The sequence below is a fragment of the Ursus maritimus genome, unplaced genomic scaffold (assembly GCF_017311325.1).
Source record: "Ursus maritimus isolate PB19 unplaced genomic scaffold, ASM1731132v1 scaffold_2, whole genome shotgun sequence".
Lineage (NCBI taxonomy): Eukaryota > Metazoa > Chordata > Mammalia > Carnivora > Ursidae > Ursus > Ursus maritimus.
Genome location: NW_024424452.1, coordinates 71,748,414 through 71,774,733, shown reverse-complemented (window position 1 = coordinate 71,774,733; position 26,320 = coordinate 71,748,414). Strand labels below are relative to the sequence as shown.

Below are 26,320 nucleotides of genomic sequence, written 5' to 3'. Positions count from 1 at the left end.
GTGGCTTCAGGGGGCATCTCGCTCGGTGGGGGTGGCTTGCCCAATGGGGTGACCTGACGGGTGAGAGCCCTGTGGTCCTGCCTTACAGGACTACAGTCCTTGACTGCCCGTTTTTGCATCTGGGTATCGCAGTTTTGGAAACGCACCCTCGAGGGGGAAATGTTCTGTCCACAATCTTTTGTATTTTTCTTTGATGACCAGGTCCATGACGCTAGTGAACTCCTGACTTCGTCTATTACCCTAGCGAACCGCCCTTCCCTGCTGCAAGGAGTCCGAAGTCCAAGTTCCTTAGTACAAGGAACGGTGGTCCGGCAGGCCTCGGGAATCGGCACTCGCTCCTGGCTCCGTGATCTTCGACCTTGCAGCGGCGGCTGCGCCCACAGCTCCCCGGTGCAGTCCCCCGGCCCCCGATGCGCCCCCAGCTCCCCGGAGCAGCCCCGGGTCCCGCGATGCGCCCCCAGCTCCACGGTGCACCCCCCCGTCCCCCGGCTCCCCCGAGCTGCCGGGCTGTCTCGGGCGCCCCTCTCCCTGGCATGCACTCTCGCCTCGTCCGGCCGTCAGCTAGCAGCCATCGCTGGCGCAGATCACCTCCCGCCCCCGGCCCGGCGCCCCTCCGCAGCACAGCCCCGCTCCCGGCCAGCACTGTGCCCAGCCCGCGGACGTGTGTGTGACCTCCCGCCAGGCTGAGGTGCTCGGCCGGCGCACAAGGCACGCGGGCCGACCCGGCCGCCGCCGCGGGAGACAGCGCCTGGGGAGGGGAGGCCGCGGTGAAATCCTTGCCGCCCTCCGCCCTCGCCACCTTCCAGCCCCGAGACTGGGGCGGGACTTCCGGTCCCGCTCTCAGACGCCTTCCGGCGCGAGGCGGAAGCCGGCTCCGGGTCCGCTTCGGGGCTGGCGCGTCCCAGGCGCCCGTCTCCTCAGTGGGCGCGTCTTGGCCCCGCCGGCGCCGCGCCGCGGGACCGGGAGACCGGGTAGGGATGCGGCGGCCGGGGCACCCAGCGGGGGCGGAGGGCGAGCCGGGGTCCCGGGCTTGAGGGAGGCGAGCACGGTCGGGGGCCGCGGGCGCGGGTAGCCCCGAGGGCAGTAGTGAGGGGTGTGGGGGGCGGGGGCGGGGGGCGCGGGTGACCCCCGTCAGAGGGTGCGTTCCGGAGGGCGGGGGCCCGGACGAGGCGGGCCGCGGGGCGGCGCAGGGGGCTGGCGGGGAGGGTCAGCCGTCGTCCGGGGGTCGCGGAGGGTCGGGAAGGTGGCCAGCCTCCCGCTGCTGTACGCCGAGCTCGTAGGGCCCCCTTGCCAGGTGGTGCTGGCACCCGGAGCGTGTGTGTGTGTGCTCACCCTGTGCGGGTCTCGGGAGGAGAGCTCGCATTCCTGGGGAAACGTGGACTCTCCTCTGCCCCGGGCCACTTGTGCCGCTCTCTTTGTCAGACCCGTAAGGTCACGTATGATTTGTAGTCGTCTGCCCCCGCGGTGGGGCCGGGACCCCCACCCCCCGACTGCGCCGGCCAGGCGCCCCTGAGACCCCGAGCGGGCAGCAGTCCGGGCTGTCTCATCGCCTCCGTCGTGCAGTGAGCTCCTGAATGCCTCACAGCTGCAGTGGGACTCACTCGGGTTCTGCTTAACTGACACGTTTCTACCAAGAGTTAGCCTCTTGCTTCAGTTCTTGGTTTAACCAGAAAGCAAAGCTTTACCGAAGCCTGCAGCGAATTTCGACCAATTCCTAAGAATTTACTTAGGTTTTATTTCTGCTACGTTGCCATTGACAGCGTGTTAACAGATACTAATGACCCAAGATCTGTTGTTACATACACATTCAGTTTTCTTTAGTGTGGTCTTGTTATAACATTACCGGAGGTAATCATTATTAATTTCAGTTATTGTCTGCGTTGTATATATGTTTTATTGGCTGCAATTAATGTGCGCTTCCCCATCTACATCGTGTAGTGTCTCTCGTAAGTGTAATTACAGAGGCTCCTGGCTGTGAGCAGCGGGTACGCAGGCTGGGCAGGGTAGCTAGGGACAGCCATCACATTGTGGTTGGTGGAGGTTGATGTCTGATGAGCCCTTGCTTGTTGCAGGTGTTTGCTATTTTAAGTGTTTAACTTTTTTATTTTTCAAATTACTGTATTGGTGCAGGTGATTTTTGGATCTGATTTGGTGGTCTCGCTTGCACTAATTACTACATAAACTAGAATATTTTATATTTGTTGGTGCTTTAGTGTCTTGCTAGCTTATAAATTCCTCCCACAGCCCCAGTTTTATGGAGGTATACTTGACAAATAAAAATTGTATCTCTGTAAGGTCTGCAGTGTGATATACATTGTGAAATGATCGACACAGTCAAGCTGATGACAGATCATCATCTTTTTTTTTTTTTTTTTGGTGTGGTGAGAACAGTTACGATCTACTCCCCTCCAGATTTCAAATTATAATATTAGTAACAAGTATAAACTCCTGATGCACTTGTAAGTCTGTGCTTGAGTTACATAGTTGTGATTTCCTTATATTTAGGGACACAAGGGATATTTACAAGTGGAAAGCCTGAATAATTTCTCGAACTAGAAAATGAAAAGATGACACTGATTTTTTATAGTTATTGAATTAACCACTGTGTACATTTCTATATATATTTTAATCTCATGTCTTTAAATTAGACAGTATTATTTTTCTGATAAGGCATGTCCTGAATTTTCCATAAAATCTTGGTTTAAAAAATGTATTCTTCCCCCTTTCCCTTGGCTTTTGGGAGATAAAGTACTTGAGAAAGTATGCAGATCTTTAGACTTTAGTTTGGGTAGAGGAAATGCTTGTTTTTGAAACACAAGAGCTCGCCTTCTGTGGCAGGTTTCTAGTTACATGTCTGAATGCTATATTTGAAATTTGATTGCTCTGTGTTCTGGATAATCTTTGGAATTTTTGTTCTTTGTCCTAATTGAGTAAAATTTTCAGCTTTTATAGATAAAACCTATGTGTTATTCTGTAGGATTTAGATACATTCTACAGTTTAACCAATAGTGGAAATTGTTTATGAGGGTGCAGCAAATTACTAGTTATTCTTACGGATTTATGATTTCTTTTTGTTTCTGCTGTGGCAAAATACGTATCTGTGCTTTGTGAGAACTACTAAAACAGTGATAGCCCAAACTCTGTTTTTGTTTACACCTATTTACACAGTCTGTTTTCCATCATCACCTGTTGGTAATATATGAAGTAGTTTGCTATATTGAGTTTTTTGGTTCGGTGCTCTCTGATTGTCAGTTTTATAATTAAAGAGTCCATTCTCAGTTATCTGTACCGCCTAGTTAGAAAGGCATTCCCTGCCATTTGATGGAATCAGGAGAACTTGTTACTGCTGAGGAATACTGCTTCTGGACAGGGAGATTCCAAGGAGAATGTTAATTTTCTGCTGTCTTACCACCCAGCTGCCTTCTCTGTAATGGCCGTCAACCAGGTTGACCAAGGCATGACCACCCCTTCTTTTAGTAGGACTTCCGTCCTTTTTCTTCTGCTGAGTTAGACCTTTCCTCTCAGTGACTAAGGTGACCTGGCCTCAGCGTGACTTGGGATCAGAGCGGCCAAAAGCGCTGCAGTCCTGTTGCTGTAGCCTTGTTCATTCTCCCAAGTCTGAACCCATAAATCTTGGCAAATTTTCCACCCTCCAGACACTTCGTTATGGCTGTGAACCATTTGTTTACATTATTATTGTTTAAAAAATAGTTTTAATTCTAAATCATAATGGGTCGGATTGTATAAATGGACTCTACTTAGTTTTGCTTAGAGTGCGGCATCACCTTATACACGAACTTTCCTATTAAAATGATGCAGTTGGAGATACTACAGAAAATACACTGATTGCCATTAGTCTTTGCTCTTTTACTACTTTTCTTTGTTGGTTTGCTTTACTTTGAGATCCTCATGAAAAGAAAAACTGTCAAATAAAAGATGTGGGGGAGGCAGCCATTACTGGTAACGTGTTAAGAGGTGGTGGTGGGAGCTGTCTCTGGTGGGTGGGAGTACCTTAGCCCTGACATTGTTTAGAATTGCCAGTGCTTGGTGATAATAAAGAGCAGAAAGACTTAGTTGGCTTTATTGTGGTAAAGTACCCTACAGACAATGCACTCCTTTACTTGCCTGCAGGGGGCAGAAAGAGAAATCTCTGCTCTTTCTCCCACTTCCATGAGAATGACCTGGGAGAGGCTCTTGAAGTCAAAAGTTTACGTGGTAATTAGGAATCATGGAAAGGCTTGAGGGAAGAGGTTGAAATGTGAATAAAAAAATAAATATTGAGGTTTATTTTAGCTTTGGTGTTTATTTTCAATATTGAGAAGAAGAAAGCGTGGAGACTGATGAGAAGACCAGGGAGTATATGTGAGTGAACTTGCCTTAATTAAAGCGGAGGACGTAGGGCAGACCCTAGGAAGTGATGCGTTATCAAGTTCTAGACTTTACCATGAGAGCTAAGGACTACGTAGATAAGGACTATCAGAGTCAACACCTAATATTTTAAACTTTAAGTGGTGACTCTTTCACAGTGATTGAATAATGTTGCAAAAATGGAAATAGTACAAGGAACCACCTGTATACATTTTATTTGGATTCACCTATTAACATTTTACCCCATTTGCTTTATCACTTAAGAACAAGAATGCTTTTTTTTTGTTTAATCTCTATACCCAACATGGCCCTTGAACTCAGGACCCCGAGATCAGGAGTCACATGCTTTTCTGACCCAGCCAGCCAGGTGCCCCAGGTAGAATGCTCACGTGAAATATATTCCCAAATAGACCTGCTAACTTTATTTTTCTTTCCTAACAAACAGTTAATTGATTGGCTCTAATTCATGCAGTGCTAGTGCTAGTGCTAGAAAGTATGTTGGTAGACAGTCTGATCTGACTCACCGAAGGGCGGTGAATGTTGACCAGTCCACGACCAGTGCGCTTTGATTTCCAGACCTCCATAGTCTCTTCCAAAGTCTCATCATCCTGACCAGGGTTATAATTCCTATGTCTGTCTGTTGCTTTGTGGCTTATACATTTTCATTTGATCTCAAAAGAAGCATGTAAATGTTCTTTCTAAGACCTACCTGATCTTGCTTACATTCATTCAAGTCTGCCTCTTTTCTTTTCTTTTCTTTTTCTTTTCTTTTCTTTTCTTTTCTTTTCTTTTCTTTTCTTTTCTTTTCTTTTCTTTTCTTTTCTTTTTTAAGATTTATTTATTTAACTGAGAGGGAGAGAGACCATGCAAGGGGGAAGGAGCAGAGGGAGAGAATCTCCAAGAGACTCCCTTCTGAGCACAGAGCTGCAGCCCGCTTGATCTCAGGACCCTGAGATCATGACAGGCAAAACCAAGAGGATTTTGGCTCAGTCAAATCAAGGCACTCAACTGACTGAGCCACCCAGGCACCCCAAGTCTGCCTCCTCTTAATCTCTAGTACTTGGTTATTGAAAACAGCTAAACAGTTAATATCCTTCTTAAGCAAGTTTAACCTGTTTTGTAATAAATACCTTGTTAACACCTCAGATAAGACTATTTTTATACCTTTAGGATTTCTACCTAGAAATATTCTATGTCTTTTGTCCATTCACAGGGCCTTATGTTGGTTGATCTTTCAAGATTCTAGGGTTTTCATAGCCTTTTTAATGTGTGGTGAGCAGAGCTTGGAAGAGTCTGACTAACGTAGACTAATGACTGATCATTTATGTGTAAATTATTTACGGAGAGCTTCTCTTATCTAGTCACTTGGTTCTTAGGGCAGGACAGGTAGGATCACTTGTCAGAGATGGAAATCCTGAGCTATAGAAAGGTTTGGTGACTTGCCTGATGTCCTCTGGAACTAGGCTGTGTTGGACCTGGAATGCACCCCCCATTCTTCTAACCCTAAATCCGTATACCCTTTATCCTGATTTACTTATTCTGCATTTCACTTTTAAGTCCTTCTGTATCACATATTTTTGAACATATTCCCTTTGGCTTTCTTGTTTCTTCTATCTTTTCGCTGAACTTGGTGGGAGGGAAGAAAGCGCTGACTCTACTTCATCTTTTTCTTCTTCACTTAACATAGTATCATTGCAGGATTAGAGTGGACTGGTAGTAGTCATTTAATCCAATCTTCTACCTAATTTGGATACTCTTATAACTCTTCCCTTCCCGGAGTATTTATGGCCCCTGCAGGAAAACTTAGAGTAACAAGGTGTTCACCTCTTTCTAATCAGCCGTGGTTCATTGTTGGGAGGCTTCAGTTATAAGATTATTTTTTTTACTTATAACAGATCCGGATTACCTATTGTGGTTTTTATCTATTCGTTTTAGTTATATCTTCCAGAGCAACATAGAAGATCTATGTTCTCTTTGCAATGTAAAATTTTGTCACGTATTTAAGGATAACTGTCTCTTCTCAAGTTAAATATTGCCACTACCTAGATCTCTCACCATCCTGATCATACTATTCTGGCTGCACTAGGTTGGCAGTATCTTGAAAATATGGCTTCCATAATTGTCTACGCTATTTTAGATGTATGATCAAGGCAGCAAAGGGGGGGGACCGTTACTTCCTGTAAGGTTCTATTACTGCACGTTCAATATTATTGAAGTCCAAAATTACATTAACATTTAAGAGGACACATCTTGCTCTTATATTAAGCATTTGGTAAGTCAAAGCCCCCCAAATTTTCATGGGAAATCTGTTAGTCTGGTTCCTGTACCTATGCAGATGGTTTTTGAACTGAATCCCAAGACTTGACATTTATTCCTGTTAAATTTGATCCTGCCTGGGTCTCAGAGGTCCAGCATTTCACCCTGTAGTGATCTATTTTGGTCTCAGTTTTCTTACTCGCTTATCCTTTTCAGCTTTGTCTCTTAGATTTATAATACTGACCTCTTCAAGCTTGCGTGGAGCCAGGGCTGGCTTTGGATTGATGATAGCTACATAGCTCATGTTCCTCATAGGGCTTAGAGGCAGATCTTCTGTGGGTAATTTTATGCCAGGTTTTCTGCAGAGATGTGACAAGTGATGGCTCTCTGGATGTGGTGCCCTTATTCCCTTGGAGACCCAAGAATTACTTAGAGGCCATCCCAAAGTTTGTGTTGGGTTTTCTGCTCCCTACCACTCACTTTCACATGTGTGTCTCTGAAGAATGGAGAAAACAAATCATTGGAATTGTGCTTCCACATACCTGGCTCTCTCCCAGCCCTCCAGACGGAAGGCTACCACTTAAACCTGGAGTAGTTGAAAACTTGGTTTAAAGAAGTATCTGGGACCTGCCATTTCTTTTGTGCATGATTTTGCTGGGAGTTAGTCTTTGAACTATATATGAACTCTTATCCATACTCTAAACTTATCCAGACTTAAAAACTGCCATGAACTATAAAAGATTTAAAAGAAAGACTTACAGAGGGAAATGGTAATTAATGTTCTTGGGAACTAAGCTTGCCAATGGCCTCAGTCCATTATTGTAATGGAGATATATCATTATGCATATGGATCATATGTAAATCGACATAGATTGTATTAGAGCTTATTTTCATTTTCAGTCAATGTCAAACCTTTAAATCCCAAACTAGTAATCTCTTATATAGACTCATTTTTTAAGCTTTAGTTCAAATCTTAGTTTTTTTAAATCTCCATATTTTTAACATTAAAATGGTTTAAAGCTAAATCTAGACTTGAGGAACATCTATCAGTTGGTGAGATTAATTCTGTATTTACTAGGGGAATTAGACATGAAACAATTGAGTTTTCATTGAGTTAGGCGCAGAACGGGAGAGGAAGAGGAGGAGCCCTAACCCGAGTTCAGGATACCTGGGTGCTGGAAGTAGCTGTGCCGCTAATGGGCTGACTGGTGGCCTCAGAAACGTCCTGTCCTGTGAAAAGTTAAGGGGTCGATCCCATCAGGGTTCTTGTTTCCCCCAGTGTTACCCCAAACGTGACAGGTAAGCCCCTCTCAGCTGCCGCTTCCTGATTCCTATTGTGGAAGTCTGTTCCCTGCGGGAAGAGTGGCTGGATTACATGGCCTCCAGGCCCCTTTTCAGCTCTGGTATTCCAGGGCTGTGTGCTGCCCACTACCGGAGTTAGCGGTCACATGAGGCTACCTGAAAAGTGCATTTCTTCAGTCACACTAAACCTCCAGGCCAAGGCTCGCATGCCACACGGGGTCACCACATCAGCCAGTGTGGATGGTGGGTATTTCTGCCCTCTCGGTGCTTGGTCACATGCTGTTCTGTCGATGCTGTTATAGGGCCTGCTTTGTGTGAAGTAGGGACAGATCTCAGGAACATAACTTAATGGGGAAAGTGGACTCAGTGAGGATAGTCTTCGTGTCTGGTGAGCAAGGGCAGCTGCCTCAGTGACAGCAGGGCTCTTTCACTGACTGTTAATCACTGGCAGTTCCCTTTACCATCAGGTAGAAGTCCTTGCGGAGACAGACAGCGACAGTGAGCTGGGGGACTGAGAGGTCCTCAGCACTAGGCTTTCACGGCCCTTTCTCATGTATTCTATTCAACAGAGGGCAGGACATACAGAAACCGCACCTATATTGTGAGAGCTAGTGTTTATCTGTAAAGTAGCCAGTTAAAGTCGCGTTTGAACCCTTGAAGTGCATTACCTTTGTTTCCAGGGTATGGACGAGATTGGCGTCTGTGTTAGGGAAATTTGGCCAAAAAGGTATTTTTAGGGGCGCCTGGGTGGCACAGTCATTAAGTGTCTGCCTTCAGTTCAGGGTGTGATCCCGGCGTTCTGGGATTGAGCCCCACATCAGGCTCCTCCGCTGGGAGCCTGCTTCTTCCTCTCCCACTCCCCCTGCTTGTGTTCTCTCTCTCACTGGCTGTAATAAGTAAATAAAATCTTAAAAAAAAAAAAAGGTGTCTTTAGACCATTGTTCTTAACCTGTTGGATCCAACACTCTGTTTTTGTAACAAGTATTTTATAATTCCTCTTTTAGGATCCTGAAATGAATTCATAGATATACTGTACTTACAAACCTGATGGCAAAGAAGTGAACAGAATCTCTTACTATGATGGAAAGGAGGTACAAAAGTGAAATCACTTAAACATGTATTTTTAATATAATACGTTCCAGATGGTCAGTGTTTTGCAGCCGTGTCTAGAATCACTGACCGAGACAGTGACACGTGCAGACCTGGGCAGCTCGGTTGTACTTAAATACCCTGAGTGCTGGTGCTGTCATTGAGATCACTGCCCGAAATGGTGAGCAACTTGGTCAGAGTCAGGCAACAGTTAGGTATGGTCTCGCCTTGGCTCTGAAAAGCAGTTACATTTTGGGAAAATTTAGTGATGATTAAAAGTGTGAACAAGATAATTTGTGTTTTTCTGGCTCAGATGATTTAAACAGGTTTTCCGTCCATGTGTGTTTCTGGTGGGACATTCAACACTCAGGTAGGACGCAGGATGACCTAGTGGTGCAGCAGTGAGCCGTGCCCAGGGCTGCCGCACATCCTGCACTCCTGGCTTCCGTCCGCCTGGTGCAATCAGTGCCCCTCAGCCGTTCTCGAAACCAGACTTTGACAACTCCCCTTAGGTTTTAAAATTAAACTGTATTATGTTTCAGCCTTATAAAGAGGAAGCCAGTTTCTTTTCAGAGTGTGTATGTAGAACTCTTTTTAGATTAGGGATAACAAATATGTGCTAACATCACAATTATGACTTATTAGTGATGGTTGTCTTGAACATTGTGTTAAAAATTTGAAGCACAGTCCAACCTCGGTACTAAAGAATATTGTGATTTATTAGTTCTGTCTGCCATAAGTAGAAGGGGGAATGGCTGCATAGGACACCTACCATGTACTCCCATCACTGATACAGTTCAGTGCATCTTGACCCACTGGGTGCCAACACCTCCACCCCAGGGGATTTGGAAATCTGTGGGAAAGTTTTTGGTTGTCACAGTGACGGGTGTATGTGTGTGTAGTTAGCATTTAGTGTTTGGGAGCCAGGGATGCGAAATGACCCACAGCGCTTTGGGCAGTGCTACACAATAGGAAAATATCCCATCCCAAAATCTTGATGTGCCTCATGGAGAAACATTGTCTCGCTTGGAGAAGAGTCTAATTATGGGAACTGTTCTGAGCAGGACACTCACTGGGACTTAGAGACCAGATATCTATTTGTCATGGATGTTATTATAGGTATTTTGGCATCGGGTGGGATATTGTACCATGTGATTTCCAGGGGCTTTTCCAGCTGGGTGATTTTCTGAGTATACGGCAGGGGACAGCAAACTACACCCCCCACGCTAGCTAACTATGGTCTGTGTTAGTAAATAAAGTTGTGTCGGAATACAGCTATGCTTCTCCATTTATGGATTGTCATTGGCTGCTTTGGAGTGACAGTAACAGAGGTGTGAGTAGTGGCCTGCAAGGCCTAACCACTGCTGGCGTCTTTACAGAACCAGTTTCTAGTTGTCATGTATCATGTTTTTGAATGACACCAAATGTATGAACTGATGTCACTAAGTGTGTGATTCGTAGATCCTTAGTAGTTGTGTTTGTGTGTGGTGATTTGGAAATCTTTTTCTATGTCACCGTAGCACCGAAGATTCACCAACTGATGGATCAACAATAAAAACGAGAGCTGGAGAATTCTCAGCTTGATTTTGTAAATGTCACCAAGTAGGGCAGGTCTCCATCTGTTCTGTATGGTTCCTCAGTTTCTGAGTTTGGGCTGATGGTTGACTTTCCCACCGTGATGTTACACTAACTGGTAGTGAGGAAATACTTTCAAAGCCATGACAGTGAGAAAAAAATGGAATCTCACACTCTTCTGAAATCAGTTTTGGAGCTTAAAAATTCCATGTAGGCACTATCACTGTTTTTTCCCTCCTATGTATTTTAGTAAAGAAAGACACAGTGATGGAGCAGTGTTGCTGGTTTGTTGGCATTGAGCGGGAAGTACTAACTTAACAAAGTAACCTTCTGAGCACTTACTTGAAATACTTTCTCATTTAAAAAAGACTTTAATATTTTAAAGAGGTTACAAGAAACAGACATCTGTTAACCCTTATTCAAAAAAGAAAAAAAAAATACCAGTCTGAGTCTTTCAGTATGTTGGTGTCTTGGTCAGGGCTCCCCAGAGAAACAGAGCCAGTGTGTGTGTGTGTGTGTGTGTGTGTGTGTGTGTGTGTGTTTGTGTTTCAAAGGAGATTTATTTTAAGGAATTGGCTCATAAAGTTGTGGGGATTAGCAAGTCCAGAATTCATAGGGCAGGCTGACAGGCTGGAATGTCAGGCAGGAGTTGATGCTGCCAGTCTCAACGCAGAGTTCCTTCTCTGGGAAACCTCAGTTTTTGTTCTTAAGCCTACAGCTAATTAGGTGAGTCCCACCCACTCAGTCGAGGGTAATTTCCTTTATTTAAAGTCAACTTCTTGTAGATATTAACCACATCTACAAGATACCTTCTGTGCAACACCTAGGTTAATGTTTGATTAATTAACTGAGTCCTGTAGCCCAACCAGGTTCACCCATGAGACCAACTATCACAGTATTTAAAACATGTTTGGTATATTAAAGTATTGCATAGTGAGTACAGATTAGAACGTCTATATTCGTAGACCAGTAGTCTGTAAGGGATTACCTGGGTCTTCATTCATGTGTCAAATAAAGAATAGAAAACGGATGTCCCTCATGGAGAAACACTCTCTAGCTTGGAGAAGAGTCTAATTATGGGAACTGTCCTGAGCAAGACAGTCACTGGGACTTAAACAGAGACCAGATATCTATTTGTCATGGATGTTATTATTGGTATTAAATCAACCTTGTCACCCTTTGAAATGTAAAAGTTCTCTTTTTTATGGTTTTTATATGTTGTGTATTAATTTTTTAAATTTAGGGTGCCTTGAATAATTTAAAAATTTTATAACAATTTTTTTTTGTTTTTTATAAGTTAATGCTATAGCTAGCTAGCCTTTTTCCATAAAAAATTCTTAGAGGTGAGAATTAGTTTTGAGCTTATTTAGTCAAATTCTCCTCATTTGTGGTTGAGAAAGCAGTCCCAGGAAGGTGGAGTGATTTGTCCAGGTAACACAGATGAATAAAAGAACCATCATTAGAAGCCGGATCTGATCTAATCCAGTACTCTTCTGCTACCAGAGTGATTACAGGGAAGTGAAGCTAGTAAAGGGGTTTTCTGAAGAGAGGGTGATTTTGAGTACCTACTTAAGGGATTGCGTATGAATTGATAGTTAGGAGAATGGAGGTGATGTTCAGGCCACTCGGTGACACTGGGGGGAGGGTGGGCAGAGAGAAGTGGGTGTGTCCCACATTGTGTACAGGTGGACAGCATATCCACTTAGGGCCACAGCGACGTGGGATACCCATAGGGCCTGGAGAGATTTCACAAGTAAGTACGGGCTAGCCATCAGATGATTCCCAGGGGATATTCCAGAAGACCTCAAGTTGGGAGAACGTGTGGTTCGGAAGAAGTTGCTGGGAGAGCTTTCTTTCGTGAGGAGGTTAGTAGAGAAACATGGAGCTGTTGGGACCCAAGTGCTCTCCAAGCAGCACAGACCTGGAGTTTGCAAATCCCCCAAGAGGGGATTGTAAGGATTCCATGGGGCGTAGCGAAAACATTCTAGGATGTCAGTGGGTCCTTTAGAAGGTTGCAGGGTTTTGGGCATCATCTGAGTTTACTTCCTTACCTGCAAAATAATCATATTAATACCCACTGCACATAGTTGTTAGAGGGAGTAAAGGAGACAATGTAATGTGCTCGTTAGCATAATGCCCGGCTTGTAGTACTCAAAAATGATAGCATTTATATACTGTATCCTGGCAGCTGGCTGAGGGTCTTACCAGAAGCTATCACTAGAGTGAGGACCTTTTTCTTTCTCCCCTTCTTTTAGGTTCACTCATTGCATCTACTTTATGCCCACCCACAGCTGTTGAGCATGGTTTCTTATTTCAGGTTTAGTATTTCCAGGCGGGTACATATCTCTGACCGTATAGACTTCTTCAGCTCTGTGATCAACAGGCCTGGTCTTTTTGAATAAGCAATGCCCTTTTTTGGGGGGGAGGGGTGTGTTTCAATTGCAAATTTCATCTCATCAAATTGAAATGATGTACTTAACTATGGCATTATTTCCAATTAATTTTATTACTTTTTTTGCACTTTGGACTATAACTAGGAAGATACAGTTGGAAAGGGGAGTGAAGGTGCGGGATTTTGAAGCAACTTCTCTCGTTCCTCTTCAAAGGGTTATTTCCTTCAGGTTTTGAGTAAAAAACAAAATGAAGTATTTCAGTGGAGGCCAGCTCCAAAGAGAACTGACTTAAAAAGACATTTTCTCTGATAATTGCATCTTAAGATATAAAAGCACTTATGGATGTAGACTCCATAGGAGTCAAATAACAGAATTTTTCAGTGTATGGGATCAAATTTGAGATGACTAGATATGAGGCATAGAGTATCTGCTTCAACTTTACAGTGTGATTATTTCTGAACCAGACCCGGGAGCCATTTCGCTCCTGCTCAGAACAGAGTAACCTGGAGTGTTTAGTTTCATTCTTAGGAGCCTTGCTGGTACTCGAACATCTGTTGAGTAGGGTTCTCTCTGGAACCCTTAGGGCTGGACAAGAGCATCTCTGCACAGGTCTGTATGCTGGGTTTAAATTTAAATTGAGAAATTTCTGCATTTCTGCATTTCCAAGCAAAAGGAGTTCAGAAAATCTTGAAAGAGGCCTTCAGGGCAAAGAAGTAAATGTGAATGTTTCTTTTGAGTGACCTCTAACTGCTTTTTTTAAAAAAATGATGCGATTAAATGAACATTAATCTTTGAATGATCATTTTTCTATGGTTTGATCATAATGTAGAACAGTTTTGTATTTGCAGACCCCAGCATTTCACATTACGTGGTATCCTGTTTCATAGTCCTAGAGTTGATAAATATTGGTAATCTGCAGTAGCACGTGATTTTCAGGGAAATAGGCCGGGCATTAATGCCCCTAAGAAGCCAGAGGAGGGGCTTTGTTGACTATTAGCGTTTGTTCCTGGGCCGCCAGTACACCCTCGCCGGTACACAGACTCTTCTTTCCCCTGCTCTGCTGTGTCCTCCGTTAGGTAATGGTGCTTTCTCATCTCACAGGTACCACGTGCCTTAGAATCACCCATTTCTCTCTCTTTTGTACCTTAACCTCTCCCCCCCCCAGTGAAATCTCCCATTTCCCTCATAACTGATAGCTGATCCATAATTATTTGGTTATGTTAATTCAGAGGAAGCGTGGATGACTGATAGACCTACTCCTAAGATACATTATTTAAATTGGATATGTATTTTAAAGTGAAATTCGTAAAACCAAACAAAAGCCTGTTAGTCCAAAGTGTTAGTATGTGGTTTAATACATAGAGATTGCTTGTTTACTTCGTCTCTTCAGACTTCCTTTTTTTGGACTCCCGGTTTCCAAGAGAACATATTTCTTCCCTAGAGGAGTTGAGAAGAGGAGAAAGGATAATGGGGAGAGACAGGACCTTTCTCCACTTGACAAATCGGTATAGCTGCTTTTTGACTTTCTTCCTTCTTTAGGTCCTTCCTTTGTAATCTCACTACATTCATTTTGTTTTTTGTTTTTTTTGTTTGTTTGTTTAAATACTCTTCTTATAAAATATAACTCACTTCTTAATTGCAGGTTCCTGTCTTCCACCTTGCCATAAGGTAAATGCTACTAATTTATGGTATCAAGTTACAGGTTCTCCCGTGAAGCTTATGATTTCACTTTGTCTTTTTAGAACAGTAATAATAAATTCTGTTGACATGATGAATTTTTTCCACCAAAGAGTACAAGTCACCACTAAATGTGTTCCTCCTGTTGAAAATGTCTCTAATAACACTGGCTTCTATTTATTGATCATATACTATATGCCTGGCACTGTACTGGGCATTTAATACACATTGGATTCAGCCCTTGCAGCAGCCTTATTTAAGGTAGATATTTATATTTCTTTTCTAGGTGAGGAAACCAAAGTTTGGAGAGACTAAGTAATTTGTCTAAATTTATAACACTTACAAATGGTGGAGCTAATTCTAAAGCCTGTCTGCTTTTGATTGTACACTGTTTTCCTCTATGTTTCAAAAGAGCCTTAAATTTGGCGCCTACCCTCAGGTACTTTCTGGAGAGTGTGAGCAGCATGTTGATTCTAGAATTCTTTTTAACATCCACAAACTTCACAGTAGTGTTTGTGATCCATTTGTTGTACTTTAAACGTCTGTGAAATGCAATCAGGGTGTTAAGGATAAATGTTTCTTTCAAGGATGGAACCATAATGTAGTAAACGCTTACAAAATGTTTGCTGCACGGATAAAAACAGTGACACAAAGAGAGGTGGCAGTTAATGTAGAGGGCTGTTCACAGAAGAATGAATTTCTTTTGGAATGTGAAGCAGGAACTTTCTCAAATTACAGCGGGCTGCAGGGCAGGGCTGGAATCCAAGCTTTGACGAGCATCGCCCAAACTCTTTTTTGTTGTTCTGCTTTAAAACTACAAGTTATTGCCAGCTGAAAAGGATAATGGGGGGTAATGATGGAATGCATTTCCATTTGCTGCAAAGAGAATTTTAGACACTTTCATTCTTTTAAAACCAAGATAAAAAGCTGCTTTGAAACGAAGAGTAAATTAGTGGCTACCGAGTAAGTGGTTATTAGATTCCTGCTCAAGGAGTTGGCTCTGGGGATATTGATGGTGGTAGCTGCCAGTTCACAGTTCAGTCTCAAATAGTTTCTGCCCCGGGGAGTGGTGTAAGAATCCATTCTTTCTTAAGAGTCTTTTCTTTTCGTCCCCGAGTTGTAGGTTTTGGATGTAGGTGTTACTTTCCCTGAGACTGCTTAGGTTTTCTTAGGCTGTCAGGGTCAAATGCAAACCACACTTTTAGAATTATCTGCTGTGGGTGCTCGCCCCACGGAACTCAGCTGTTGTGATTGGCCTCCTGTCGCTGATGCCGTCCCCCAGCTGCTCAGGCTGTGAGGTGGGCATATTGAATGGCTGTGGCCACAGAATAGTTGGTGGTTCTTGATTCTTTTTGACTTTATTATGGTTTTATATGGTTGCCTCTCAAGACCACAGCAGCATATATTATAGAAAAATTTCATTAGTCTCTTAATACTGTAACCTGATTATTAGTAATCAGATCTCTGGGCTCAAGTGAGCAGGTTAGTGGCCACTGTTATGCCTTAATAATTTTTAATTATTTAATTTGTGGCTCTTTGGCATTGGATCTGGTTATTGTGTTTGCCGAATGCTGTATAATGGGCGTTAGGATTATCTACTATCAGGGAATAACTGAAATATATTTAACCACTGCTTAAGGTGCTTTTTGACACTTCTGGTAGTGTGGTATTATAAAATAGTATTAGAAATAGGATAATAATTCCATAGCTAACTCACAATTATTAAATATTTACCGTGTGTCGATTATTGTGCTAAGGGCTTTTACTCTGTCATATCGAATTTAATCCTTACTGCAGTCCTATCAAGGGCTGTCTTGCCAGCCTCACAGATAGAGACTGACCTGTGTGGAAGCTAAATAGCTTGCCTGCGTTATACCGTCATCAGGGCTGGGATCTGAATCCAGGCATCCTGACCTCAGGGCCACAGCCCTTAACTACTCCGCTGGACAGCAAGCCCTGATGCCTTCTGTTTTATACACCGTCAGCTCTGTTTATGCTTTCTACTCCTGGAAGTCCACAACGCCCTCTCAGAGTCTGTGTATACATACAGGCTTTTCCATTTCTAGTCAAATAGAACTTTTCATCTTTAATTTTAGTGGCTGCCAGTTGGTTTCTTTCACAACAGTTTTAGCTTTTAGCATTTTTATTCCAGGTAAGAGGACTGTGTCACCTTGTTGACTGTTTGACACGTTGTTTTAAGGTTGGGGGTAGCCAAACCTTTGTACTGGAACAAAAAGTTAAGGCATTCATACTGTATTTGGGATTATATTGTAGTTTGGGGGGCAGATTTGTCATTTGAAGTTTCTTAGGTATGGAAATTAATTTCTGTTCTCTAAAATGTACAGATGGGGAAGTTCTGGAAGCCTCCTGTGTAGAAGAGAAAAAATCCACTCAGAATTTAAAAAATCGGCCAGGAACAGTTTAAAGCAGGGATGGGGTGAGGGCACAGATAATCCATATGTGGCTTGTTGAACTAAGGGTTTTTAACATTATTTTCTCCTTAGAGTCAACCTTTGTAACACTATTATTGGGAAACACTTGACACTAAGCTTTTACTGAACGTTCTGATTTTTGGAGCATAGTCTCTAAATTCACAAAATAATCTATATACAAGATATTTATATTATAAATAATATAAGATATTTATACAACAAGAGCATGAGCTGGGGGGAGGGACAGAGGGAGAATTAGACTCCCCACTGAGCAGGGAGCCCCCTGTGGGGCTCGATCCCAGGACCCTGAGATCATGACCTGAGCTGAAGGCAGCCGCTTATCCAACTGAACCACCCAGGCACCCAAGATCAATCTCTTCCTGATACGAACTATTTTTATTAGTATTATATGTTCTGGGACTTGATCTTTTTTTTTTTTTTTTTTTTAAGATTTTAGTTATTTGCGAGAGAAAGAGAGAGAGAGAGAGACAGCGTGCGCACAAGCACGGGGAGCAGTAGGCAGAGGGAGAAGCAGGCTCCCCACTGAGCAAGGAGCCCAATCCAGGACTCACTCCCAGGACCCTAGGATCACGACCTGAGCCGAAGGCCAACGCTTAACTGACTGAGCTACCCAGGCCTCCCTGGACTTGATCTTTTAACCCCAGAAATAACACAGTGTTTAGATTTACCCATACGCATTTATCTTTTTTTTTCCTTCCTTCTGACCATTCTTTCGCATATATTGACAAGAAGATGAATTGTTTTTAACTTATCTCCCCTTTATTTATTTTATTTATTTATTTATTTATTTATTTATTTATTTATTTAAAAAATATTTTATTTATTTATTTGACAGAGAGACAGCCAGCAAGAGGGGGAATACAAGCAGGGGGAGTGGGAGAGGAAGAAGCTGGCTCCCAGCGGAGGAGCCTGATGCGAGGCTCGATCCCAGGGACCTGGGATCATGCCTCGAGCCAAAGGCAGACGCTTAATGACTGAGCCACCCAGGTGCCCCTTATCTCACCTTGAAAGCTTTCTGTGGGAGAGGCTGTGCTCTGGCTTTGCGTCTTGCATAGGCCCCCCAGTTTTGCCTCCTGTTATCCTGTTTCCTATAGCTTCTCTCCCCACTTCCAAGTTCTAGCCACCAGGACTGTGCACATGCCCCTAGGACATGCTGGTTTCAGAACTAACTCATCTCTAGATTTGTGCTTTCTTACCATTTCTGCCTTAGAACATTTCTCATGCTTTATAGCTAGCTCAGCCATACTTTTAAAAATAATTTGAAAGTATATAATATAGCATTTTTAGGGGCTCTCCAGCCATCAGGTTTACATTGCCAAAGAAATCCACATTGTTGTGCTTGATTGAAGTGTTTTGCATTGAACCTGGGGGTGGGGGGAGGACTTACATACCCATTCTTACTAACTGGCAAAACTCTTTCATTGAGAGTCATAAGAAATAACTTGTTTCAGCCAGCCAGGTGCCCCAGAAATAACTTGTTTGAAAGAGAATGATGGGGTTGAGGACATGCTACCCCAAAATATGGCACTTTGGCGTGTTGAATATTTTAAGCTGAAGGAATTTGAGAAATGGCAGGTGTAGGAAGGACTTTTTCTAACCTTCCCCTGAAGCAGGTCATAAGATCCGCACATGAGAGGTGCCCTTCCTAAACCCAGAGGAAGGGATCATCCTTATCTCTGAGGATGGAGTGATGTCAAGAGGAATTTGAGTGAATAGTCCTTGCTAAGTTTCCCCATTTTACCACTTTATCTCATCACATTTTTCCATGACTCTATTCCTTGTCATACCTAGTATAAAAACATTTCTTTGGTCTTAATTTCCTTTTGAAGGCTCCTCTGTCACATAAAATTTATGTTAAATAAATTAGTATGCTTTTCTCTTGTTACTCTGTCTTCTGTTACAGACACCCAGCCAAAATTTAGAAGGGGAGAGAGAAAAGATATTTTCCGCCCCTGCAGTTTCTGGTGACCATGAGGGCATGGCTGGGGCACCACACTCACTCCGGAGTCTGCGGATGGGATCTTGGGAAAACTGATAAAAGTCCAGGAATGGTAAGACTTCTTGCCACAGTCAGCTCCCCTAGATCTCTATCTGTAGTACCCAGTCTATACTAAAGACAGCAGGGGAAACATTTGTCTTTATCCCTTCCTTTCCAAATTCAGATTAGCAGGAGAAAAAACAGTTGTAAAAATCAGATCTTTGAATTGTGACTCTCATGAATTTGGTTTTGGGTAACCAATTCATTACGGATCCTTTCCTTCCCAGGGACAGCTGTTGTTCTGCCCCATCTCCTGTCTGTCTCCTCATGTGTCCTGAAAGCTTGGCTTGGCTTTAGCCCTGCCAGGGCATGCAGGTTTTTGGACTTGTGTGTGTAGTCGGCCAGCTGCAGGTTGGGGTTTCCAGGGATGTGGCACCCCATTTGTGGCTAATGTTCTACCCACTATTGCCACCTCTCAAGGGTGTTGTCTTAGTCTTTCTTTTGGCTGTCTTTGGGGGTGACTCTGGATCTTGAGAGGCCTGTATCTTCTGTAACCTCTTTGCGAAAGCCTGGTTGTGTCCGTATTTGAGCCATAAAAGGCTCATCAGTTTAGAGTCACTTGAAAAAGGTCTACCTTTGGTTAAAAATAAGGGAGGGGGGTGGAATTCAGTATTGCCAGGAATATTTATTGTTTGTTCTGAAACCTGATGAGATATTTTAAAGGATTTTCTTTTTTTTTTTTTTTTAAGAGAGAGAGCATAGGCAGAGAGAGGGAGAGAGAAGCGTAAGCAGGCTCCACACTCAGTGCAGAGCTTGATCTCATGACCCTGAGATCATGAACTGAGCCAAAATTAAGAGTCAGACGTTTAACCAACTGTGCCACCCAGGTGCCCCTGGGAAAAGTTTTTAAATATTTGCAAGACAACAACTTATTCCCATTGTCCACTTCATATAGCATAGTGTGGTCATCAGGATTGGAAAATTAAAATCAATAGTATTACCAAAGCTGGAGGGGAGACGATAACTCCAGGACAGAGAGAATATGATGTGATTGGTGTATCTTGTAGTCTAGATGACTCCAATTTAGTTTAAGAAGATTATTATCTTTGTCAAGGATACAAATGTAACCCAAGTAAATTTAAAGAATAAGTGACCCTTTCAAAATTTGAAATTATCTTTTGTTCAGTGAAGCTGCTTCCGATGACTGATATGTGCCTTTTGAGTTACTGTCTACAATTTAACAGAACATGGTGTCCTGCACTCTCAGAAATTTATAAAAGGGCATAATATAAATTTAGTCTAAAAAGAAATACTGAAACCCAGGTCATTATGTCTGTGAAGTCTTCTCTAATCTCGTTCTGCGATAATCTCTTCTGAATCACTACAGAGCTTACACTCAACAAGTACAGCATGTGGGATCATAGAAGAGAGGGATGAGAATTTATGGCTGTTTATAAATTCTAGCCAGCATCAGATATAGGTGTGTACACATCATGGGCATTTGGCATATATTTGTTAAATAAATTTAAGAATACCTTTTTTGTCCAAAAATAAACTTACTGCCCCCAAAATAACAGCCACGTATTTCACACATCATTGCCTGATTCATAATTTCACATGTGTATGTGTATATACATATAAGCACCAAACTGAGTAATAGTTAAAATGGAGAGGTAGCTCTTATCAGATAATAATGCCGACATTCAATGTTAAAACAACCCAGTTTTTGAGAAAATCATCTGAGAAGCATTTCACATTAGTGCAATCGAAGGCCAACATATTAAAGGTAAATAATATGTATACATCTCCTGCAGAAGAAAAAAGGACCCGCAAACAATTTATAGAGGAAACATATGTTGAGAACCTTGCAGGAATATAAATCCAGAAGATTGTCAGTTCCATGTGCCGCCATAACAACCTTTGTGGGTTCTTCGCAAACTTAGACGCTGTTCTTTAGAGATTAGGCTCCTTCCCCATTACCCCTAAAATCAGAGGACAAAGAGCAGAGCTTACAATCTCAGATGTTGACTTGTCATCTATAAAAGATAGCTACAAAATGCCATACACACTATTGGGTAATGGCCTGTTAGCCTTAGCACAGAGCTAACTCTGCTGGTGGCAGGGACCATTCGGAGAAGACACCTAGACAGTACTGTAGAAATCTGTGCGTTGAGACTCACTTTAAAGAACGTGAAGGAAGGGGAGAAAGGTTTTCAATGTACATACTCAATGTATGTACAATCTTCATTGCAGTGGCCTGGCCCCCAGAATAAAAAAATAAAACCTGCTTGCAAAGAGTCCTTTGAAGCAGCTAATTGATTTCATGGTCAAGTTCCATAGTTTGTGAGACTTGAAGGTATGATAAACACCAAATCACGTGACCCACTTGAGGAAAAGGCACGGAAAAATCTGTCTGGAGTTGATACTGACTGTGCAGATGAATGTACTTAGTCATTACTCAGCATCACCACTTAAAAGCAAGCAACTGTTTCCCTTCAAATGCTCATCTTTTCTCTTAGCACAAACTGAAAACCACTGCCAACAACATTGAATTAACACTGCCTGCTACAGAAATAATAACTTGATAAAACGTTAACCATAACCCGTTAAAAATATATGGGTTAAGCGTCTTTCTCATTAAAATTGTATTTAACAGTGTTTAGTGAGCCAAGGAAAACACATATCTTATGTAGGTAACCGTATTATAAGATTATATGAAATAAAGAAGAATATAGGAAACACTGCTCTAAAATTATTTTCTACTTCTAGATGCCCTCCTAATATTTTTGCTAAATAAGGAGAATAGGTGAAAAATAGAACAGACACCATTTTTGATAATGCATGATTTTTTTTCACTTAAAAACATGAATTTAAACAGATACAAGGAAAATTCATCTAATTTCTTTTAATAAAAAAAACTTTTTTTTTTTTAAAGATTTTTTTTATTTGTGAGAGAGAGAGAGCGCACAAGCAAGGGGAACATCAGGCAGAGGGAGAAGCAGGCTCCCTGATGAGCAGGGTGCCCGATGTGGGACTTGATCCCAGGACCCTGGGATTGTGACCTGAGCTGAAGGCAGATGCTTAACCGACTGAGCCACCCAGGTGTCCCCCCCAAAAACTGTTCTTGAGCCTAAAATATGAAGAGAACTGATGAGGTACAGTTATCATCTCTTTGAAGATTACTGAGGCCCTTGAAGAAGGTAAATTCTCAAAACTTGGCAGAATTCCAATACAAATAAGTTTTGACATGTTCATGGTAATTTCGGCCTTAATATTATAAATATTCTTAGAGTATTTGCTCCTATCTGAGCTTTGCACATGGCAATCGATACTCAGATTAAGTAATTCTTGGCTCCTGTTCATCTCAGAATAAGATTCAATATAAAGCAATACTTAATACCCCATTAAAAGATCTGTTTTCAGACTTTTCTCTTTCTCCCTCAAGAGGACAGTCAGTATAAGCCTCCAGAAAGGGCAGTATTCAAAAGTTTTTTTTTTTTTGGAAGTCATCTGGTGCTTTATTATAGGGAAGAAGAAAATCAATTTCCCTTCTACCTTTCTAAGTTCTCTATAACAAAAGACAAATTAATGACAAATTTATGTAATACAAATTTTATGTGATACAAGAGGCTTCAGAAGGAAATGAAGACCAAAGAAATGGTTAAAACCTGATTTTTATCCTAGGTTTCATCAACAGTGTAGAGAAAATGAAAAATACAATAAGACAAAAAGGAGTATGAGCTGAAAGTGGTAAACAGAGGAAAAGAGAGTTTTCTTGGTGTCCCTCCATCTATAGAGAGAAGTATGCTCCTTCAGATCCTGCAAGGGTACCTCTCATTTGAGGGTCTTACGACCTACTTCAGGGGAAGTTCAAATAGGCCTTCCTGCATGTGCTATTTCTTAAATTCCTTCAGTTTATAATAGTCACCATGCTAAGGTGCCGTATTCTGGGGTAGCATGTCCTGAACCCTGTCATTCCCCCATGTGAAACTTTCCCAAGAAGTCTCATAGTCCAAACCCCGAGTTGGTAGACTGTCCCACAACCCACCGAACCAGTCTCAGTCCTGGGAAGAGGTAATCCTGTCAAATAGTTGTGTCTCATTTCAGGAAGGTGGTAGTATAGGTGGGAGTAGGTACCCACCTACGTTAGGTCTCTCTATGGTATGAGCAGTCAGGCATTGAAGAAGGGACATTTTTCGAGAGACAAAAGAAAAACAAAGATTAATGTTTAGAACAAACTTTAAACTCTGTTTTTGAGTCCAGAAGACAGTCAGTTAAGATTTCTAGGTGTTGGGTTCAAAGCATCTTTGAGATGGTGGAGTGAGGATAGGCAGTGACAATCGGACAGATTTTCCTGGTTTGCAGTTTGAATGTCTCTGTGGGGTCACCACGTGTTCCAGTGAACTTCCTGAGTGGCCCACATGGCTATAGGCAGGAAGGTTGCTCACACGTGGTCTGTTGTGGCGATTTCTCAGATGTTCAAATCAAGTCAGCTATCCTCAGCTTGCAGGGCTTCAAGAAGAGGATGGTATTGGTTCTCAGTGCTTCCAACGCAGAAGGGCGGGAGAAAAATTGGAAATGTTAATTTGGAGAATTACAGCCAGATATCGGAGGAAGCCAGACGAATTCAGGATCCAGTCCAATTTATAAGGTAGATAACAAAACCTTAAGCTCAACAAACAAGAGTAGAAATTAAGACCCCCAAGATGGATACAATTAGCTGCTGAAACATTATTTTTCTCTCTATAGTCACTCCCATGTCTATCAAAGATAAAGTTTGCAAAATAAGCCTGGTCTCATTAAGTTTGGCCTGATTATTTACACAAGTGCAGCAAGAACAGGGATTGACCAGATAGACTCAAATTTTTAAGTTTGCCTTCCTAGAACTTTTAAGGAGGACTCTCAAATTAGATTTAAATGCTTCTCATGGCTAGGAAGCCAAGCCAGGAACTTGTCACTAGATTTTGCCTTCAGTACCTATAGATTTGGCTGAATTCCTCTCTTCCTGAGATTCCCCAAATATTTTAAGTTTCCTGGGTCTCCTAGGAAGTGACATTTCTTACTCACCTATAAGGCTGGGAAACATGTGAGCCAATTACCAGGCCAGTTTTTTCCCAAGAGAATTTTATTAGCAGTGGCTTCATAAAGACCATTTTTGTTTCTTAAAACTGTCTGGTCATATCTAATTGTGTACATCATTCTCAAGTATGACAGTTGAGTCAAAGCCTTGGTAATAAAACCAGTGTTTTTGATTAGTTCTTATTACCAGTAAAACAGATTTTTATTGGACTTAGGCCAATAACTATATTGCCATGAAAACAAAAATAGTAAGAGGTTTTGAGCTCTGGAAGGACCAGGGAGAGAGAAAAACTAATTGTTTCAGCTCTTTTCACAAAAGTATACTTTACCAGGTTGCTGTAAATTAAAGACAGTTTAAGAGGAAACCCAGATATTAAAGAATGAGCAATGTTTCAAACAAAAAGTTGTTAAAAAATTTATAACCCTCCTCATCGGTTCATTCGTTCTCGTGTAATTAATTCTTGTTCTGGTTGATCTTTGATGAGCAGTTTTATGACCCCATCAACTTCATTAGTTTGGAAAATTAGTCCACTGGCATGGTCTCAGAGTTACTCAAGTGATGGCATCTTTGGGCATTCTCTACCTGTAGCTGATTGCAAAAACACTTTCAGAGAAGGATCAGGAGTGAAAACAAGTCTTTTGTCTGTGAATGACAAAAGACTATAAAATGGCCATGGATAAAAATCTAGTGAGAGGTCATTCTAATGTAACTGACAAGGCACTTTATTTCAGTGACATACGATACTTTAACATAATAACCAGAATTATGACTGATAACATGATGCTGAACACATCGTGAACATCAAGAGTACTGACAAATTTCTATGCACTTCATACAGTTCTGAGATACTTACATTAATAGTATGTGTCCATACAAATACAACGGAAAGAAAGTTTATCATCACTTATTTGACAACACTTTGCATGCAGTTTATTTGAATAAACCTAATTAGTTTAACATCTCTCACAAAGTGAGAGACAAATCCTTTGAGATTTTCCAGGGACCCTCTTTAAAATATCAAAGTTAGTTTAGATCAAAAAGACTTTATTTTGAATTTGATATTGGAAAGCTTGTCAAAAATGTCAAAAAATTTGAATGCTTGATTAGATAGTATCATAGATGATTATAATACTTCATTATCTATTTAACCAAAGTGACAGAAATTTCTTAAAGGGAGACAGAAGGTAACATAGTTGTGAACAAACCCTCAGCTCTTTTAATACTGAGAAAGTTTGGTTTTAAGTAATCAAAGACCTGATAAAGACAACATGAAGCCCAGGAAATCATTCTGATAACACACAAAACTTAGGTTCCCCAGGAAGATTACTTAAAAGATAAAGAAAAATCTTTTTTCAATTTCTTAATAAAAGCAGACCAATAATCCAAGAAAATCTGTCATTCTAGTTTTACACCAGTATACTTCTGATATTAAGGTTCATTTTTTTTTTACGATTTATTTATTTGAGAGGGGGAGAGAGAATGCGTGCATGCGGAGGGGCAGAGGGAGAGGGAGAAAGAGAATCTTAAGCAGGCTCCCTTCTGAGTGTGGAGCCTGATGTGGGGCCCAGTCTCACAACCCTGAAATCATGATCTGAGCCGAAATCAAGAGTCCTACGCTTAACTGACTGAGCCACCCAGGCACCCCCACCTTTTTTTTTTTTTCCAACTTACAAAAACACTATTTAATATTAGCAGCTTGAACACACAGTAAATAAACGCAAAATAAATAAAATATCTACTCAAGTTTTTGTCCTGCTCTTTTCCTTTTTCTCATTCCGGAACAGCCAATCATATCCTGTATTAGGACAAATTACTTTCAACAAAATCATATCATTCAAACTTTGTATACTTTTCCTTATCACAAACACATCTTATTTTCCTTGCATACTTTGTATACTTTTCTTCTTCTTCTATATTATTTCTAGTAGTTTCATTTACATAGTCGATAAGAATTTTTAATCTTTAGTAACCTTAATTTTCAGTGAAAACTAGGGAGCAGGCAACTATGAACTATCTGCCACGTACTAACCGTCTGTAGTGTATTAGTGAATTTATGAATACCCTACTTCACAACTTCTGGAGGTATACGCCTCCCCTAAGTACAGCTTTTCAGTGTGGCAAAGGACATGTTTGCTAACAGACCTAAATA

General features: G+C 41.8%; 1 protein-coding gene across 5 annotated transcripts in view; it reads left to right on the top strand.

Moving 5' to 3' along the window:
• The first annotated feature begins 846 nt into the window (after positions 1 to 846).
• The window catches only part of DISP1 (dispatched RND transporter family member 1), a 174,294-nt gene continuing 148,820 nt past the window's right edge, over positions 847 to 26,320 (top strand). For 3 of the 5 annotated variants that reach the window (XM_040636154.1, XM_040636157.1, XM_040636155.1), the window contains exon 1: positions 885 to 971. The gene's annotated coding sequence lies outside the window, so the exon portion shown is untranslated. Of the gene's footprint in view, positions 972 to 26,320 lie in introns of all 5 variants that reach the window. The other 2 variants (XM_040636153.1, XM_040636156.1) reach the window with 2 other exon arrangements.